The sequence below is a fragment of the Lagenorhynchus albirostris genome, chromosome 5 (genome assembly GCF_949774975.1).
Source record: "Lagenorhynchus albirostris chromosome 5, mLagAlb1.1, whole genome shotgun sequence".
NCBI lineage: Eukaryota > Metazoa > Chordata > Mammalia > Artiodactyla > Delphinidae > Lagenorhynchus > Lagenorhynchus albirostris.
Genome location: NC_083099.1, coordinates 109,749,025 through 109,770,493, shown reverse-complemented (window position 1 = coordinate 109,770,493; position 21,469 = coordinate 109,749,025).

Sequence of the window (21,469 nt, the reverse complement as noted above, 5' to 3'; positions counted from 1 at the left end):
TTTGGCAGTTTAATTCATTAAATGGTATGACATCTAGACTTGGTTATCTAGAAAGTAAAAGCCATGCAAGTAACATAGTAATCATTCACATATAAAAATTTACCTGATTTTTGGATTATGATGGCAATCCCAATCTTTCTCTTCTTTGTGTATGTAATTGAACATGTGTATATGTGTATATACACATATATAGAGAATGACTGTCTAAACACAACTAAACAGTTACAAAATTTAGCCATTGTTACAAAAAGCTAATCTCAACAAATATTGTTACAAAAAGCTGATTTCAACAAATATAAAAACACTGAAATGCATGGTGGAATTAAGCCAGAAAAAACAACAGAAACCCAAATATAATTTTAAAATCCTCATATATTTTGGAATTAAATAACAATTACCTAAATAGCTTGACCATGGGTAATAACAAATCCCGATGAAAATTAGAATACTTTGCATAAAATTTTGATGAAAAATGATATATCATAAACCTGTAGAATTCTTCAAATACAGAAAAAAAACAACATTGTATCTATTCTAATAATGAGAAAAAATCCAAATAATCTACAAAATCATAACTTATTCTAACCCATCAGAGAGTTAAGGCCACAATGCAACTAAGAGGATTGAATTCCAAGGAATGTCCAACACCTCTGAGGAGAGACAGAACATACAAACTGTTTCTAGTTTGGCAGAGCATGAGAGGAAGAGATGGCTAAATAGAAAGAGACAGAGAGAGAGAGAAAATTGTGTATGTATTTTTGTTGATTACTGTGTGTTTTTATGTATAAACAGTAGTAGATGTATATAAAGAGCAGTACTAAGCTAAGGGGAAAAGAATGACAGCATTATGGTATATAATCTGTAACACCTTTTGATGCAGTCTACTAAAGCTTCTCTACTGATATTTTTAGTAGAATAAAATATTACATCCTTAAACTTAGTATGTTTTGAAATAAATCATTTTAGTCTTCTCAAATCAGGAGGGAGGCAAACATAGCCACCATTATTGGTATTATTATTCATTTATTATTATAATATTATTTTTATTTAACAAAATAATTAGGGACTTTTTAGCATTAATAATCAGGAATACAAAGAAAAAATAAACAATTATTTTTGTGGTAAAATGGCATTTCACAAAAATATGAATATTTACCTTGTTAACCAAATATATTCAACTGAAATATAAAACACTCAGTGAAGTCATTAGACATGAAGTAACCAAGCAAAAGATTTTGTAGTTTTCCTAGATATACTGGTAGGAAAAAAAAATCATAACTTCTCTATGTTTATTAGTTAAAAAATAATAAGACATTCTTATTCATTATGCAAAGAATAATAAGTGAAATAAAATTAATAGCATCTGTATAACACCTATTACCACTTCCTGAGAAACAAAATACTATCAATATTTGTATACTAAATCTTGTAGGAAATTCAGTTCTCCATGAATTAGTTAACAGATTTAAAGACATTTCAATCAAATTCTCTGTTATACATTATTAAAAATATATTACAATACATATTATTATTCTAAGGTTTATTTGAAAGTATGAAATGTGAGAACTGAAAAGAAATGTTGGGAAAAAGAAAAAAAAACAATGTGATAATTTTAATACTAGATATTAAAATAAAATGGAAAATTTAACAATCAATATGGCAGTGCTGGCAAGAGATTTGATACTAATCAAATGTTCAAAAAAAATGAGGCAGAAATGAAAACCTTAAACTTATATGCTTAAATACAGGCAACTGTGCCAGTAGTTTCCTGTCCTTCATCAAAGAGAGGTTTGGATAACCCATCCTGGCACTCTCTGCCACTAAGTCTTAACATGAACTCCAGTTACTCTTACCATATTGCATATTCACAGTCATTTCATCAGAATTGGCCCTCAGGATAAAGACCATTAGCATTGCCTGTCCTAATTTTAAAAAGATAGTGATTTAATTAAATGAATACTCTAAATGAAAATTAAATGAAGACTCCTGGGAAATGAATTAATTATTTTGGGAAAATATAACTCTTTCACTTCACACTTTACACAAGTAAATATCAATACTGTAAAAATATTGTTAAAACCGCTAAAATTTGCAATTTTTAACATGAGAAAATCTGTTGGTAACTACCTGAAATTTGTATAAGAACTTCAAAATGTAACTTTACAGGAAGAATAAACAAAATTTTTAAAATGTTTTTTCTATCTAAGTATTTTTAGTGAATATCTGTATTCAAAAATATTATTTTAAAATTGTAACACATATTGAAGTAATATAACTGTAAAATAATAAGAATGAGAAATGGCTATTGACCTAAAATAGGGCAAATTATATGAGCAAATTAGGCACAAAAGACAAAATGTAAATTATCAGGGTATAAAAATATTCCTATTTTAATAAAAATCCTAGAAATATATGTGGAAATATATCAGTCATGTTTAAAATAATCAAAAGAAAATAAACAATGATATGAATTTTCTGAAAAACAGTTTATTACTGGTTTTCATGAACTATAAAATTATCTGCACTTTTGTGCTCATTTTATGAGAATGTAAAAGATATATTTATTAACATTAAAACATGTTTAACACATATTTGTATATCTATATACGAAATATATTTAAAACATGAACACACACACGTAGTGACTGACAAATATGGGAGAGCACAATTTAGAAGAAGAAAACAACACTTCTAGTTTCTCAAAAAAAGTCCACAATTACTTATTTAGGACCCCCACGTCCAGTTATACTCCAGAATTAAACATTTTTCAATTTTTAAAGGCAATGCAATGTATAGACTGGATATTGTGTAGCACTCTCAGTGGAGCCTATAGCAGCACACTCTAATAAAAAAATATCAATATGCTATTTACCACAAGGACTATAGACTAAAGACTATAACATCTTCCCATCCTTCACTTACTTGTTGCCAAGTAAGACTGCAACAGACTTAAGAAAAACACTATTGGGGGTTAGGGATTTTGGATACGTACTTCAGCAAGCTCAGAAAAAGATCTATTCTCTTTCAACTGACCCTCTACATGCCATAGGCCTGTCTCTCCAGTGTTGGGAAATTTATTAGCTGTCTTGGCATCCCATTTGAACAAGAGACAGATTACAACTTTACAACATCAGGAGTATCACCATCAATTATTTCATGCACTAGAAGCTTTGTATTCAAAAGGCTTTATAGTATTATAGAAGCTAAAATGTGTGATGTCCTTTGGCTTAGAAGAAAATATTGGGTTAGGAATTTATGCTGTTCTTGTTCAATTACTATCTATTCAAAACTTGTTTGAGAATTGAAAACCAAATAGCCCTAGTTGATATTAATAACTACTCCTCTTAAAAATCACACAGCAAACAATTGTTAGATATTTTCACCTATGATCTATACTTCCTCTATGAAATTTCAGTAGTTTTTAGCAATGTTTATCACACAGGAGATACTTAATAAATACTTGAAAAAATAACACATTTTAATTAGATTGCCTTTTCAATGAATATGATTTTTTAGGATAATAAAAATATGCTGATTCATCTCTTTACAGGCTACATAAATGCAATTAATTTATAGCAAACACTTATTGAGTACATACTAATGCCAGGCAGTGTGCTGATAATTTTACACATATTATTCAGTTGATCATAACAGTAATCCCGGGATATAGTAGGTGCCTTTAATATTCTTGCCTTATGTATGAGAAATGGAAGCTTCAATAGGTGAAACAGATTGCATAAAATCATAAAGATAATGAGACAGAGGTAAGGTTCTGACTCTAGAAACTGGTGCTATTAACCACTGTAATATTACAACTGTCCTTGAAAAAATATACTTTAAGAATTTTCCTCCTACTGGAGACAAAATGAGGGCATATGCCTGACGTTCACCATAAGGGATTTGACTTAAAATAAAAGTTTCAAACAAAGAATATTGCCGAGAGAATCCCTGCAGTCACCTTTTCTGAGCTGTCATCAGAACTAGGTAGTATATAGGCAGAAAAGGTGTCCTTTTAGAATTTTATACACCCTGGCAAAATAACCACTAGGAAAAAAGATAGAATAATTCATTGAAATAGATGATAATTATACAGGATTTTACTAAGAATGCATCTTTATAAATCTTGTTCAGATATTTTTTCCCCTAGCAGTTTCTAGAGCTGCTGCTCTAGTTTCTACAGCTAGAGATAAGGTTTTTTTGTTTTCTGTTTATTTTTGGCTTTCTGATTTCTGGACTACTTTTTATTTTTAAATTTATTTTTGGCTGCATTGGGTCTTCTTTGCTGTGTGTAGGCTTTCTCTAGTGGTGAGCAGGGCTACTCTTCATTGTGGTGTGCATGCTTTTCATTGTGGTGGCTTCTCTTGTCGTGGAGCACGGGCTCTAGGTGCACGGGCTTCAGTAGTTGCGGCATGTGGGCTCAGTAGTTGTGGTGCAAAGGCTTAGTTGCTCTGCGGCATGTGGGATCCTCCTGGACCAGGGGTCGAACCCATGTCCACTGCATTGGCAGGTGGACTCTCAACCACCACATCACCAGGGAAGTCACTGGAATACTTTAAAATAATATAATTTCTTAACTCTTTTCAATTAGAAAATTGTAAATCTCTTTTTGTAAAAAAGATGTATTTTGAATTAAAATTTAAATAAATTAAACTATCTTGGTCAGTTTTTCAAAGGCAGTGATAAATTCTTAAGCAAATGGAATAGCAAGTGTTATGTATGGCAAATAAACTGAGTGACCATGATTATGTTAGAACATAATAAAAAATGAGATGTTGATTTTGTTATACAACCTATCCCTATGCCATAGCATAGAATGTCTCATTCTATATACAGAAATTCAAATTACAGAAAGAATTTTTGAGAAAAGATTTACAACACTCATGCCTTAAAGGTGGACATATATATGTATTCATTTTACATAGTATTAAAATATATATGTAACCAACCAGTCAGAGACCTTAGTGTCACTCAGATTATTTGGTTGTTAGGAAGAGCATGGCTTCAATTAATTTATGCAATAGGGAAATCTATTAAAGATGGTAGTAGTGGTGGTGGTTGTGGTGTTGGTGGTGGTAGGAGAGGGTCTCAGAAACAAATGGAAAGGTAAAATCTAGATTTGGACATGAGAGGAACCAGGTCATAACATAGTCTGTATAAATTGAATTGGATGCCACCTCCAGAGTCAGTGGGTTCTAACCATTTTTCTTCTATCCCTGCTTCACTGTATTTAAGACTGAAGCAAAAGAGCAAAACACATACACACACACACACACACACACACACACAGAAGGAGGGATGGAAGGAGAGAAAGAGAATGTGTACAGAAATCAGCCTGAAAACTGTTGCTGTGAGACATCATTTGGAGCAAAGTATACACATTTTCATTTCAATATACCATTTCTTCAATAACTCATAACCCCAAAGTATTAAATGTTTAGAAAAATACATTTACTGGGATTTAACTCAAATATTTTTCAAATTTCATTTTCAAGCTAGATTAATTTAATTATTGCTTGCCAAACTTCTTTTCCCACCAATCCCACAAGAACTGCCATTCCATATCAATTACCCTAGATCTTAGCTCCAATGAATAATGATACAGTGTATCATAATCACCCTTCTACTGACTCCTTAAGATCAAACTGCTTAGAAAAGTTTGGTCCATCTTTGTGTAAGTTCAGGGTATCAGTTCTATCTAATGGCTGAATCATTCATTAGAATACCTTGGGCAGTTTTCCTGTGGGGCTATTAAGGATGGCCTGCATACCATTTTCCGTTTTCAAGCTTGAAAATAATATGTTTTGTATAGAGAGCAGTTTTTTATGACTAAAATATCCAAACTGAAGAGGTAGCTATCTACAATAAGGAAATTTTCTAAGAGAACTGGCTCATTGGTATTCTTATTACAGGCCAGTTAAATGACCCAACTCTAATAATTACTACTGGAACTTGGACTAATGTAAAGCAGATCTAGGGAAGCTGGCTTTGATGAAGCCTACATTTCAGTGTGCTAATTTTTCAGGTGTATTCAAGGTAAAAAATAACTTGTTAGAAAATATGACATTTTGAAGAGTTGTGAGTGCCTTTGTGAACTTTTCTCTCTCTCTTTAAGGTTATTGGTATTCTAAATGTGCTAAGTGAAACAACTGTGAATTCAACTAGGTTCATAATGAATTTGATAGTTCATATATGAGTGACATTGTAATATTGAATATACTTGATGATATCCATAAACCTTTTTTTAAATTGAAATGTAGTTGATGTATAATATATGTTACAGGTGTACAATATATTGATTCATCATTTTAAAGATTATGCTCCATGTATAATTATTATAAAATATTGGTTATATTCCATGTGTTGTACAATATATCTTTGTAGCTTATTTTATACATAATAGTTTGTACCTTTTAATCCCCTATACCTATATTGCCCCTCCCTCTTCCCTCTCTCCACTGGCAACCAGTAGTTTGTTCTTTATATCTGTGAGTCTGCTTCTTTTTTGTTATATTCACTAGTTGGTTGTATTTTTTTAGACTCCACATATAAGTGATATCATATGTTTTTCTTTGACGTACTTTGCTTGACATAATTCCCTCAAAGTCCATCCATGTTTCTGCAAATGGCAAAATTTCATTCTTTTTTATGGCTGAGTAGTATTCCATTATATATATATATATATGTGTGTGTATATATATATATATATATAACCTTTATCCATTCATCTGTTGATGGACACTTAGGTTGCTTGGCAATTGTAAATAATGCTTCTATGAACACTGGGGTCCATGTAACTTTTCAAATTAGTCTTTTTGGTTTTTTCAGATATATTCCCAGGAGTGGAATTATTGAGTCATATGGTATTTCTATTTTTAGTTTTTTTGAGAAAACTCCCTACTGTTTTCCAGTGACTGCACCAATTTACATTCTCACCAGCAGTATATGAGGGTTCCCTTTTCTTCTCATCCTCGCCAGTATTTGTTATTGGTGTGCTTTTTTTTTTTTTTTTTTTGCGGTACGCGGGCCTCTCACTGCTGTGGCCTCTCCCATTGTGGAGCACAGGCTCCAGACGCGCAGGCTCAGCTGCCATGGCTCACGGGCCCAGCCGCTCCGTGGCATGTGGGATCTTCCCGGACCGGGGCACGAACCCGTGTCCCCTGCATCGGCAGGCGGACTCCTAACCACTGCGCCACCAGGGAAGCCCTATTTGTGTGCTTTTAGATGATAGTCATTCTGATAGGTTTGAGGTGGGATCTCATTATAGTTTTGATTTGCATTTCCCTGATGATTAGTGATGTTAAGCATCTTTTCATGTGTCAGTTACATAAAGTATTTATTAAGTGAGGTATGTGGATGAATCATGCTTTCTCTAATTCTGAACTTGAACTTATATTAGATGTACATATTTGAGATAGTTTAGGGTCAAATTATGAACTATGTGGTTTTGTTTCTATAGAGTTCCAGTATTACCAGACAGAAAAATTGTGATTTGCATCATTGTATAAAATATGGTCTCCATTCAAAGAATGGTAGTTCACAAACCCAGGTTGCTAGGCAGGCAGCAAATTGACTGAAACTGGTTCAGAGTGCAATGTCCATGTCTTAAAGGTTTGACAGAGCTTAGGTAAATGTAATAGAGTGAGAGGTGGAGACAAAATTAATTTAGATCACTGCAATACTACACTCTCTTGACCTTTAATATTCTGAATTGTTCATTTTTTGTTGTTATTTCTGTCAAACTACCAATGTTTGATTTTATTTTCCTTCCAGTTAAGATTGAATTTCATGGGTCAAACAGCAGAGTATGCTTTTTACCAATACTATACAGAGCTTACATTTTGTAATTTTGGTCATATTTTTTCCAGTCCAAAAACTAAAGGTAGTCACAATTTGTTTGATTTTTTTTCTGTTCCCAGGCCAGCAAACATTATGGATAATTAGTACATAGCAATGCCAATTAGCTCCACTATATATATTTACTCTTTAATTCCAGTGTAACCCAAAACACTAGAAATTTACCTCCAAATCACATTTCTCACAAATTTTATGAACTACTTTTTTTTCCTCAGTCCCTGAATTTGTGCCCATCTATTCTCTCTCCCCTCCTGTTGGTCTATATGAACTGTTTCTTTGTAAGAACATCACTTCTAATTATTTATGCCCACCATTTCATCAACTTTCACCCACTCAGAACAGTGTTTGTGAACTTGTCTTTTTTTCTGCATTTTTACTTTCCACACTAATAGTGGGATAGATTGCAGACCATGATTGTGTTTGTGCCAGACAAGTGTGATATAGTTGGTGAGGTCATAAATTTTGAAAGCACATTCATCATGTGACATCAATCTAACCTGAATAAGAAGAAAGCAAGACCATTAAAGGAATGAAAAAAAATGGAAGAGTGTTATGGTCAATAAATTAGAAGTCAAAACTTGTTGGGGTTGACAACATTAAAGAAAAAGAGAAAGTAAAGTGGATATCAAAATGTGGAATTATAACTGACATTAGAAATGATGTGTAACACTTAATGGCAAAGTCAGGATGGTGAAAAAGGATGAGGTATATGGTTGAAGAGGGGTGAAGACTAGAGCATTGTAGATAAATAGATCAAAGAAATGAAAAGCCATGGCTCTTAAGGGACTGAACATGAGTATATTAAAATTACCAAGACTTAGATAAGGATAATGTTAGAGATAAGGGTGACTCTTCAAGGAATAGCAAAGAGTTCTATAGATGACAACAACTGGAAAGAGTAAGATATACTGCAATATTACAAACTACATGGGAAGAGTGGTGTTTTGATACGAAGAATGAATATCAATCTGGAAGCATCAATAAGAAATAAGAGCATCTTCTTTACCTACATACCAAAGTTAGACAAATATGATAAAGAAAATAGTCACTATTGAATAGATACAGAAGAAAGTCCTCAGGGAAAGTCAGGTTTCAGATAAAGCTTATAGGGAATTTTGTGGCTAACAGGTCATGAATTCCTGATTAGACCATATAAGGACTTTAAAAATAATAATGACATAAGAATGACAAAAAGTATAAAGGACCTCTCCAAAGATAGAGAAAAATGTGAGGTTGGGTCATGGTTATACTCTGGCATAAGAAGCCAATGAAGCTGTGAGTATAACCTGTTAGTGTCACTACTGGTTATAATTAGACAGGTCATATGTGATTTGATTATCATTTTACCTTAGATAATGCAATCCATTTTATGATTGTTGATGGCAACACTAATTTCTTTAAAACAAATACCTGTGACTTCTGATTTTCATTGCAACATGTAGAGATTAGAACTCATCACTAGGTCTTTAAATAAGACCATTCTGAACAAACTGAAAATCAATGACTTTTCTTGGACTCCTCAGATAAATTATATTTTAAGGCAAGCCAACATCCTGAGTGAAAAGTAAAGTCAACCAAACTAGAATTCTATATCCAACAATATTATTCTTCAAAAGTGAAGAGAAATAAAATTGTTCTCAAACAGTGAAGGAATTCATTGCCAGTGGTTCTTTTCTACAAGAAATGTTAAAGTTCTTCAGGTAGAAGGTAAATGATACAGAGATATAGATCAGAAGTTTATGCTTACATAAAGAAAAAAAACATTAGTAGTAAAATATCTTTTAAATATTTTTATTTACAATTGAAGTAAAAGAAAAAAGTCTTTTCCAGGTAGTAATATTAACATTATATTGGGTAAGTGAAAGGAGTGGTATCAAGATCAAAAGGGATGGAAGAAGAAATTTGGAAAACTGTTATAAGGTCCTGCACTACATATAAAGTAAAATAGTGTTAGAGAAAGTAGACTTTTATTAGTTAAAAATTCATATTGAAAATACTAGGGAAAACAGCACCAAAGTATAAAAAATGAGTATAATTCATGTGCTAAGAGAGAAGATAAAATGAAATCACATAAAATGTTCATTTGAGACCATTTAAGGCAGAAAAAGAGAGCAAAGAAGAAAATCATTTTACAAATAGAAAATAGTTAGAAACATGATAGACATTAATCCAACTATATTAAAAATCACTTTAAATGTGACCTGACTACATACATCAAATAAAAACCAGTGATTGTTGGCATTGGGTGACAGAGCAAGCCAATGATACCCGTTTATTTATTTTGTTTTTAATTGGTTATTATAGTATAGTTGATTTATATTATTCGTTTCAGGTGTATAACATAGTAATTGGATATTTTTATAGATTATACTCCATTTAAAGGTTTATAAAATATTGGCTGTATTCCCTGTGCTGTATAATATATGATGGTATCTTATTTAATTTATACATAGTAGCTTTACTTCTTAATATCTTACGCTTATCTTGCCCCTTCCCATATCCTGCTCCCCACTGGTAACCACTAGATTATTCTATGAGTCTGTTCTGTAATATTCATTCCTTTGTTTTATTTTTTTAGATTCCACATTTAAGGGATACGTACAGTATTTGTCTTTCTTTGTGTGACTTATTTCACTAAGCATAATCCCCTCCAGGACCACCCATGATGTTGCAAATAGAAAAATTTCATTCTTTTTTATGACTAATATTCCATTGTATGTGTGTGTGTGTGTGTGTGTGTGTGTGTGTGTATACCAATTCTTTATCCATTCATCTGTTGATGGACACTTAGGTTGCTTCCATATCTTGGCAATCGTAAATAATGCTGCTATGAACATTGGGGTACATCTATATTTTCAAATTAGTGTTTTCATTTTCTTCAGATGTATTTCCAGGAGTGGAATTGCTGGATCATATGGTCATTCTATTTTTAGTTTGTTTTTAGGAAGCTTCATACTGTTTTCCATGATGGATGCCAATTTACATTTACATTCCCACCAAAAGTGTACTAGGATACCCTATTCTCCACATCCTCCTAAAAATGTATTATTTGTGGTCTTTTTGACAATAGCCTCTTTGACAGATGTGAGGTGATATCTTGTGTTTCTTACTTGCATTTGTCTGATGATTAGCAATGTTGAGCATCTTTTCATGTGCCTGTTGGCCATCTGTACATCTTCTTTGGAAAAATGTCTAATCCAGTCTTTTGCCCATTTTTAATTGGGTTGTTTTTTGTATGTGAGTTGTATGAGCTCTTCATATACTTTGGATAGTAACCCCTTATTGGATATATTACTTGCAAATAATTTCTCTCCTTCAACTGGTTTTCTTTTCACTTTGTAAGTGGTTTCTTTCGCCGTGCAAGAGCTTTTGAGTTTAATTAGGTCCCATTTGTTTATTTTTGCGTTTGTTACCATAGCCTGAGCAGATAGGTAATTCCCCCTCCCAAATTGCCATGACTTACATCAAAGAGTATTCTGCCTATGTTTTCTTCTAGGAGTTTTATGGTTTTAGCTCTTACATATAGGTCTTTTTTTTTTTTTTTTGGAGGATCAATTTGGCTCTATTCACATAGCAGAATGCATTGTAATTTTGGCTTTAATTAGGCAGTAGAATGTTATACAGAGAGAAATGTCCACTTACACTGTGCCATTAGCATGCCAGCTTCATGTAAAGCAGAAGTTAGTTCATCTTCAGATGGGGGAAGGACAGATGGTAAACAGACTTGCTAATTCAGAAGATGCTGGTAACAGTCCAGAGAAAAGCAGAATTAGAGCTTCATTCTCCTCCTACTTTTGTCTTTCCTTCTTCTCTCTTTATCTCCCCCCTCCCTTCTTCTGTGCCACTGCATACATATCTATAAAACCCTTGAGGATCTGGTTTCATTTTTTTAAATTGGGGTATAGTTGTTTTACAATATTTAATTCATTTTCAGTTAATTTCTGTATATGGTGTGAGCAAATCTTCTAATTTCATTCTTTTTTATGTAGCTTTTCAGTTTTCCCAGTACCACTTATTGACAACACTGTCTTTTTCCTGTTGTATATTTTTGCCTCCTTCATCATAGATTAATTGACCATATGTGCATACATTTATTTCTGGGCTCTCTATTCTGTTCCATTGATCACTTTATCTGTTTTTGTGCCAGTACCATATTGTTTAGATGACTATAGCTTTGCAGTATAGTCTGAGGTAAGGGAGAGTGATACCACCAGCTTTGCTCTTTTTTTCTCAAGAATTCTTTGGCTATTTGGGGTCTTTTGTGGTTCCATATAAATGTTAGGATTATTTGTTCTAGTTCTGTGAAAAACATAATGAGACTTTTGATGGGGATTGCATTAAAACTGTAGATTCCTTTGGGTTATAGGTGCATTTTAAAATATTAATTCTTCCAATCCAAGAAAACAGAATATCTTTCCATTTCTTTGTATCATCTTCAGTGTCCTTCATCAGTGTTTCATATTTTTTCAAAACTAACGTCTTTCATCTCCTTGGTTAGGTTTATTCCTGGTATCTTATTCTTTTTGATGTGATTTTAAATGGGACTTCTTTCTTGCTTTTTATTTCTGATAGTTCATTATTTGTCTATAGAAAAGCTACATATTTCTATGTAGTAATCTTGTATCCTGCAGCTTTGTTGAATTCATTTATTAGTTCTCATAGTTTTTGTGTGGACACTTTAAATTTTTCTATGTATACTGTCATGTCACCTGCAAACAGTTACAGTTTCACTTCTTCTCTTCCAATTTGGATGCGTTTTAGTATTTTTTTTCTTCTCTGATTGCTATGGCTTGGACTTCCAATTATGTTAAATAGAAGTAGTGAGAGTGGGCATCCTTGTCTTTTTCCTGATTTTAGAGGAAAAGCTTTTAGTTTTTTACCATTGAGTATAAGATTAGCTGTGGCTTTGTCTTAAATGGCTTATTATTTTGAGATATGTTCCCTCTATACATACGTTTTCACTTTTTTTCCTGCATCTGTTGAGATGATCATTTGATTTCTATCCTTCATTTTGTTAATGTGGTGTATCGCATTGATTGATCTGCAGGTATTGAACCATCCTTGCATCCCAGGAATAAATCCCACTTGATCATTGTGTATGATCTTTTTTATATACAGTTGTATTCTGTTTGCTAATATTTTGTTAAAGAGTTTTGCTTCTATATTCATCAGAGATATTGGCCTGTAATTTTCCTTTTTTTTGTTGTTGTTGTTTTTTTGTTTTTTTAAGTGTCTAGGTCTAGTTTTATCAAGGCAATTGTGGCTTCATAAAATGAATTTAGAGTGTTCCATTGTCTTCCATTTTTTGGAATAGTTTAAAAAAATAGGTATTAGCTCTTCTTTATATGTTTGGTAGAATTTTCCTTTGAAGTCATCTAACCCTGGACTTTGGTTTGCTGGGAGTTTTTTGATTACTGATTCAGTTTTACTACAAGGATTGGTCTGTTAAGATTATCTATTTTTCCTGATTCAGTTTTGGAAGATTGTATGTTGTCTCAGAGGTCCTTTAAAATATCCTCATTTTTAACCTTTTTGCTGTTCTGATTGGGTGATTTTCATTGTTCTATTTTGCAGGTCACATGCATGCTTCTGAGTCACCTAGTCTGCTGTTAACACCTTCTAGTGTATTTTTCATTTCAGTTAGTGTGTTCTTCAACTCTCTGCCTCTACTTCCTCCTTTTTCTTGTTAAAATTCTCACTGTGTTCATCTATTCTTTTCCCACATTCAGTTAGTATTATTATTACTATTGCTTTGAACTCATTATGTGATAAATCATTTATCTCTGTTTTATTAGGTTTTTTTCCAAAGTTTTTTCTTGTTCTTTCATTTGAAACATATTCCTCTGTACCTCTTATTATTTAACTTTATCTGTCTCTATGAAATCAGGTGAAATAGTTACCTATCCTAGTCTTGAAGGAGTGTCATTGGGTGGGATTATCCCTATGCAGTCAGTGTATGCTCAGTGGTTTTGGTGGGAAAACTGGAACTGAAGTGAGCATGAGTCACATCTTCCCCTGGGGTATGCTGGCAGATACTGTCCTTAGTCAGAAGTGGACTGGAGATGGAGGACCTAGAGCCAGAGCCAGGTGTGAGCCAAGGCTTCTACTGTGCTCAGGGTCAGTCATCACCCTATTGGGTGTGAGTTCAGAGCCCAAGGTGCTAAAGCAGAAGCTCTTAGGTTTTGGTCTAAGCTGGTTTTTTTCCCTCTAAGTGTATGTACTCTTCTTGGCAACAGCAGCCTCCACCCTAGTGGAGAGCAGAGCTGGATCAAGAGAGGCATCCTTTACAGGCTAGAATGTGTGCTGGGATGGTTCATCAAGCCACTCAGAGCCACAGGCAATTTTCAAACTGCTGCCTCTGTGCATGCTGATAATGTTTTCCTTCACCTTGTTCAGAGGCAGGGTTGGGTCCAAGCCAGCTCAGTTCCCTCTAAGAGTGCACACTCTCCTTGGCAACAGCACTTCTGCCCTAGTGGAGAGAAGTGCCAGAGCAAAGGGGCTAGTCAGGCAACCGGTGCGAGGTGGATGCTTTCTGGGATTGTCACGGGAAACTGCCCAGTACCCCCTGCAGTTTTCAGTATGCTTCCTCCATGCTGTTCCTGGGAGGAAGTAAGCATGTGCATGCACTCTTCACAAATGGAGTCTTGGTTTCTTATAGCTCTTTGGTAAGTCCCACTGGTTTTCACACCACCTCAGGGGACTCATCTTCCTGGTGTCAGACCCCAGGGCTGGCATACCCAATATGTGACTCACCCCTCATTCTTCATAGAAGATCCTCAAGCCCATGATATCCCCCTCCTCATCTGTGTCTCCTGCTATGGCCACAGGACCACAGGTCACAGGTCAGGACCTGACCCTATTGCTTTTCCTCCCTTCCTACCTGACTCCATGTAGATCTTTCTTTATAGTCTTGGTTGTAAAAAAGACCTTATGGCAGTCTCCAAGTTGTTTTTAGCAAGAGTTGTTTTAGTGTAGATGTATTTTGATGTATTTATGGGGGAGGGTGAGCTCAGTGTCCCCATACTCCACCATCTTCATGTCCCCTCTACAAAATACTCACTTTAAATATTAAGTCTCAGATACATTAAACATTAAAGAATGGTAAAAGATGTACATGCTAGTATTAATTAAAAGAAAGCTGGAGGTGCAATATTAATTTCAGACAAAGCAGACTTCAGAAGAAGGAAAATTATTAGGGATGAAAGAGACATTCAGTAATGATAAAAGTGTCAGTTCTCTAAGAATACATAAGAATTTTAACTAGGTATGCACTAACAAGAGAGTACAATAATACATGAGACAAAATTAATAGAACTGAAGTAAGAAATAGACAAATTGGCAGTTATAGTTGAAGACTTCAGCACCCTGCTCTTAATGCAAAATAAATAAGAGGTACAGAGAGTAAAAAGGAAGACATAAAAATGAATTTATTCATAGATGACATCATTGTCTATCTGAAAAGTGGAAAGAATCTACAAAAATATTCCTGAAATTAATAAATGACAAGGCAATGTAGCAGAATACCTATATTTTTTAAAATTTATTTTCAACTTATCAGTAATGAACAATTGAATTTAGAAATTAATAAAATAATTCCATTTATAATACAAAAATTATGTAGGTGTAAATCTAAGAAAATATGTATAGGATCTTATGCAGAAATCAGCAAAACACTGGTGATAGAAACAAAAGATCAATATAAATGAAGAGCTAGTCCATGTTTATTGATAGGAAGATTTAAAATTGTTGTGCTGTCAAGTTTTGCCAACTTGTTTTATAAATTCAATACAATCTCAAACAAAATCTCAGGAAACTACATTATGGCTACTGACAAACTGATTCTAAAGTTTATATGGAAAAAAATCCCAGAATAGCCAGCAAAGTATTGAAGAAGACAAAAGTTGGTGACCCAAAACTTGTGGGATGGAGCAAAAACATTGCTAAGAGGGAAGTTTATAGCAATACAGTCCTACCATAAGAAAGAAGAAACATCTCAAATAAACAACCTAAATTTATACCTAAAGCAATTAGAGAAAGAAGAAGAACAACAACAACAACAAAACCAAAGTTAGCAGAAGAAAAATCATAAAGATCAAATTAGAAATAAATGAAAAAGAAATGAAGGAAACGATAGCAAAGATCAATAAAACTAAACCTGGTTCTTGGAGAAGATAAACAACATTGATAAACCACTAGCCAGACTCATCAAGAAAAGAAGGGAGAAGACTCAAATCAACAGAATTAGAATTGAAAAGGGAGAAGTAACAACTGACCCTGCAGAAATACAAAGAATCATAAGGGCTTACTACAAGTAAACTGTATGCCAATTAAATGCACAACCTGGAAGAAATGAACAAATTCTTAGAAAAGCACAATCTTCTGAGACTTAACCAGTAAGAAAGAGAAAATATAAACAGATGAATCACAAGCACTGAAATTGAAATGGTGATAAAAAATCTTCCAACAAACAAAAGCCCAGGACCAGATGGCTTCACAGGTGAATTCTATCAAACATTTAGAGAAGAGCTAACACCTATCCTTCTCAAACTCTTCCAACATATAGCAGAGGGAGGAACACTCCCAAACTCTTTCTATGAGGCCACCATCACTCTGATACAAAAAACAGAAAAAGATGTCACAAAAAAGAAAACTACAGACCAATATCACTGATGAATATAGACACAAAAATCCTCAACAAAACACTAGCAAACAGAATCCAACAGCACATTATAAGGATCATACACCATGATCAAGTGGGGTTTATCCCAGGAAAGGATTCTTCAATATATGCAAATCAATTAATTTGATACACCATATTAACAAAGTAAAGGATAGAAACAATATAATAATCTCAATTGATGCATAAAAGCTTTTAACAAAATTCAGGACCCATTTATGATAAAAAATTCTCCAGAAAGAAGGCACAGATGGAACTGACCTCAACATAATAAAAGCCCTATCTGACAAACCCACAGTCAACATCGTTCTCAATGGCAAAAAAACTGAAACCATTTCCACTAAGATCAGGAAGAAGAAAAGATTGCCCACTCTCACCACTGTTATTCAGCATAGTTTTGGAAATTTTAGCCACAGCAATCAGAGAAGAAAAAGAAAGAAAAGGAATCCAAATCGGAAAAGAAGTTATAAAACTGTCACTGTTTGCAGATGACATGATACTATACATAGGGAATCCTAAAGATGCTACCAGAAAACTACTAGAGATAATCAATTAATTTGTTAAAGTAGCAGTTTACAAAATTAATGCACAAAAATCTCTTGCATTCCTATACACTAATGATGACAAATCTGAAAGAGAAATTAAGGAATCACTCCCATTTACCATTGCAACAAAAAGAATAAAATGCCTAGGAATAAACCTACCTAAGAAGACAAAAGACCTGTATTCAGAAAACTATAAGACATGGATGAAAGAAAGTAAAAATCATACAAACAGATGGAGAGATATACCATGTTCTTGGATTGAAAGAATCAACATAGTGAACATGAGTATACTACCCAAAGTAATCTACAGATTCAGCGCAATCCCTATCAAACTACCAATGACATTTTTCACAGAACTAAAACAAAAAAAATTCACAATTTGTATGGAAGCATGGAAGACCCCGAATAGCCAAAGCAGTCTTGAGAAAGAAAAACGGAGCTGGAGAAATCAGGTTCCCTGACTTCAGACTATACTACAAAGCTACAGTAATCAAGACAGTATGGTAGTGGCACAAAAGCAGAAATATAGATCAATGGAACAGGAAAGAAAACCCAGACATAAACCCACACACATGTGGTCACCTTATCTTTGATAATGGAGGCAAGAATATACAGTGGAGAAAAAACAGCCTCTTCAATAAGTGGTGCTGGGAAAACTGGAAGCTACATGTTAAAGAATGAAATTATAACACTCCCTAACACCATACACAAAAGTAAACTCAAGAAAAGACCTAAATGTAAGGCTAAACACGATAAAACTCTTAGAGGAAAACATTGACAGAACACTCTATGACATAAATCACAGCAAGGTCCTTTTTGACCCACCTCCTAGAGAAATGGAAATAAAAACAAAAATAAACAAATGGGACCTAATGAAACTCAAATCTTTTGTACAGCAAAGGAAAACATAAACAAGACAAAAAGACAACCCTCAGATTGGGAGAAAATATCTGCAAATGAAGGAGGAGACAAAGGATTATTCTCCAAAATATACAAGCAGCTCATGCAGCTCAATATCAAAAAAACAAACAACTCAATCTAAAAATGGGCAAAATATCTAAACAGACATTTCTCCAAAGAAGATATACAGATTGCCAACAAATATATGAAAGGATGTTCAACATCACTAATCATTAGAGGAATGCAAATCAAAACTATAATGAGGTATCACCTCACACCAGTCAGAATGGCCATCATCAAAAAATCTGCAAACAGTAAATGCTGGAGAGGGTTTGGAGGAAAGGGAACCCTCTTGCACTGTTGGTGGGAATGTAAATTGATACAGCCACTAAGGAGAACAGTATGGAGTTTCCTTAAAATCTAAAAATATAACTACCCTATGACCCAGCAATCCTACTACTGGGCATATACCCTGAGAAAACCATAATTCAAAAAGAGTCATTTACCACAGTGCTCATTGCAGCACTATTTACAATAGTCAGGACATGGCAGCAAACTAGGTGTCCAATGACAGATGAATGGATAAAGAAAGTGTGACACATATATACAATGGAATATTACTCAGCCATAAAAAGGAACGAAATTGAGTTATCTGTAGTGAGGTGGATGGACCTAGAGTCTTTCATACAGAGTGAAGGAAGTCAGAAAGAAAAAAACAAATCCATATGCTGACACATATATATGGAATAAAAAAAAATGGTTCTAATGAACCTAGGGGCAGGACAGGAATAAAGACACAGACATAGAGAATGGACTTGAGGACACAGTGAGGGTGAAGGGCAAGCTCTAGGTGAGAGAGTAGCATTGACACATATACACTACCAAATGTAAAATAGATAGCTGGTGAGAAGCAGCTACATAGCATAGGGAGATCAGCTTTGTGCTTTGTGACCACCTAGAGGGGTGGGATAGGGAGGGTGGGAGTGAGATGCAAGATGGAGGGGACACAGGGTTATATGTATACATATAGCTGATTCACTTTGTTATACAGCAGAAAGTAACACAACACTTTAAAGCAGTTATACTCCAATAAAGATGTTAAAAAAAATTTAAAAAAAAGTCACTAAAATATCCCAGAATTGTCAAGAACATCAAAACAAGGAATGTCTGAGAAATTGTCACAGCCAAAAGGAAACTAAGGAGGCAATATGACTAAATGTAATGGGGAATCCTGCGTGAGATTCTGGAACAGATAAAAGATAATAGATAAAAACTAAGAAAATGTGACTAAACCATGGACTTTATAAGTAATAACATACCAGTACTGGCTCATCAATTGTGAGATATATATTATAGTGAGATGTTAACAGTAAGAAAAACTGCATATGAAGTATATGGAAATTCTCTATATTAGCCTCACAATTATTCTCAAATTTTAAAGCAACTCTAAAATAAAAAAGTTTATATAAATGTATACATTTAACACAATAACTTTTAAATAAAATACATAAATAAGAAAAGCAAAGAAAAACTTATAGTAAGATGAAGCTTGGGAGACTGTAGGTAGAAAATACATGCTACAAAGGGTTCTGGAGAATTATTTCATATAATTGTCTTTGAATTTACTGAAGGTCAATCCAAAGTACACAAACTAATTTGTGATAATAAGAATTATAACTAATATTGATCTTTAAAAAAGTAAACAATTTTCTCTAGAGAAGCAAAATTTTCTTTATGATTCCAAACTTGTATTATATGTTTTCTAGGTTGGAAGGGATTTTTAGAATTTATTTTTAAAAAGTCTGTCCATTTAAAAATCAGAAAACAAGCCAGTGAATGAAACATATAACCACATAAGTGTAAAGCATGGCATCTATTTCTGTCACATGTTTTTGCCATTCTCCAAACACTTCTCCATTAGACATTTCATTAAGAAGTGGTAACCATGCACATATATACTTCATCCCATGTCTTCAGTGCCTAGCAAAGTTTTTGGCATGCAATTAGCTCTTCATAAATATTTGCTGCATTAATATATAAATGAATGGCTGAGGTTTGACCCAAGATACTCCTCATTTCACTTTTTATTCCTTATTCTCTAATGTTTTCCACTATTACCTTTATTTTACTATACTAAGCTCCCATTTTGGACACACTTCTATTTGTAAACTTTTTTTTTTTTTTTTTTGCTCTACGTGGACCTCTCACTGTTGCGGCCTCTCCCATTGCAGAGCACAGGCTCCGGACGCGCAGGCTCAGTGACCATGGCTCACGGGCCCAGCCTCTCCGTGGCATGTGGGATCTTCCCAGACCAGGGCACGAGCCCATGTCCCCTGCATCGGCAGGTGGACTCTCAACCACTGTGTCACCAGGGAAGCCCTGTAAACATTTTTACTCTAGCTTGAAATATAGGCCACTGGTCAGTTCTGTTGACTTAAATAGTCTCCCTAGGACTTTCAGACATTAACTCTTTATGATGAATTTAATAGTTTTTTAAGCAGATATAATTTTGGCATTTCCACAATATTATGATTAGAATGTAATTTGTAGTTAAAGTAAAAGAACTTGAACTTAGAAAAAATCTTGACTCACACATTAAAATAATGTTTTCAAATTTTAGAATTTTCAAAAATTTAGAGAGCACTCACATCTACATGACAAAACTCCCCAAGTGTTATATATGGGACGATCCACAGGATAGAATCAGAATCTTTCTGCTATTCCCAATGCTGACAACAATGCATTATATACAGAAATTATCTGAAACAATAATTGGATAATTTTAATAAATTTCTAAAATTTAGATTCCAGTAGTTTCTCATTTATAGAAAAGCAGGTTAATAATTTTAAAATAATAATTTTCTTTGAAAAATATAAACATAAACCTACAAATTATAGATCTTCAAATACCAAATATAATAATTTTAAAAGCCTATTTTGAGTTTATATTCATGTTTCTAAAACATTCAACATAGGGCTTCCCTGGTGGTGCAGTGGTTGAGACTCCACCTGCCGATGCAGGGGACGTGGGTTCGTGCCCCGGTCTGGGAAGATCCCACATGCCGCGGAGTGGCTGGGCCCGTGAGCCATGGCCGCTGAGCCTGTGCGTCCAGAGCCTGTGCTCCACAACGGAAGAGGCCACAACAGTGAGAGGCCCGCGTACTGCAAAAACAAACAAACAAACAAAACATTCAACATAGAAATTCAACCAGATTTTCAAATGGCTCAAAAAATTCAAAGTAGCAGAATTATTTCATTAAATAGACCTTCCATCAAAGCAGTTCTTTGTTGTGACTGAGGGACAAGTATCTTCAATGTCCAAACTGATGTTTATACTGAATCTTCAATCTCCATTTTATGAATATATTTAATAGTGAGTCTCTTAAAGCAAGAAATAAAATGGTATATTCCCCAGGTTTTGCTCAGTATAATATTTTCCAAGTAACTGTTTTAAGTTAATTTTTGAAATTTTTGGCTTTTCAGGTCCTCAAAA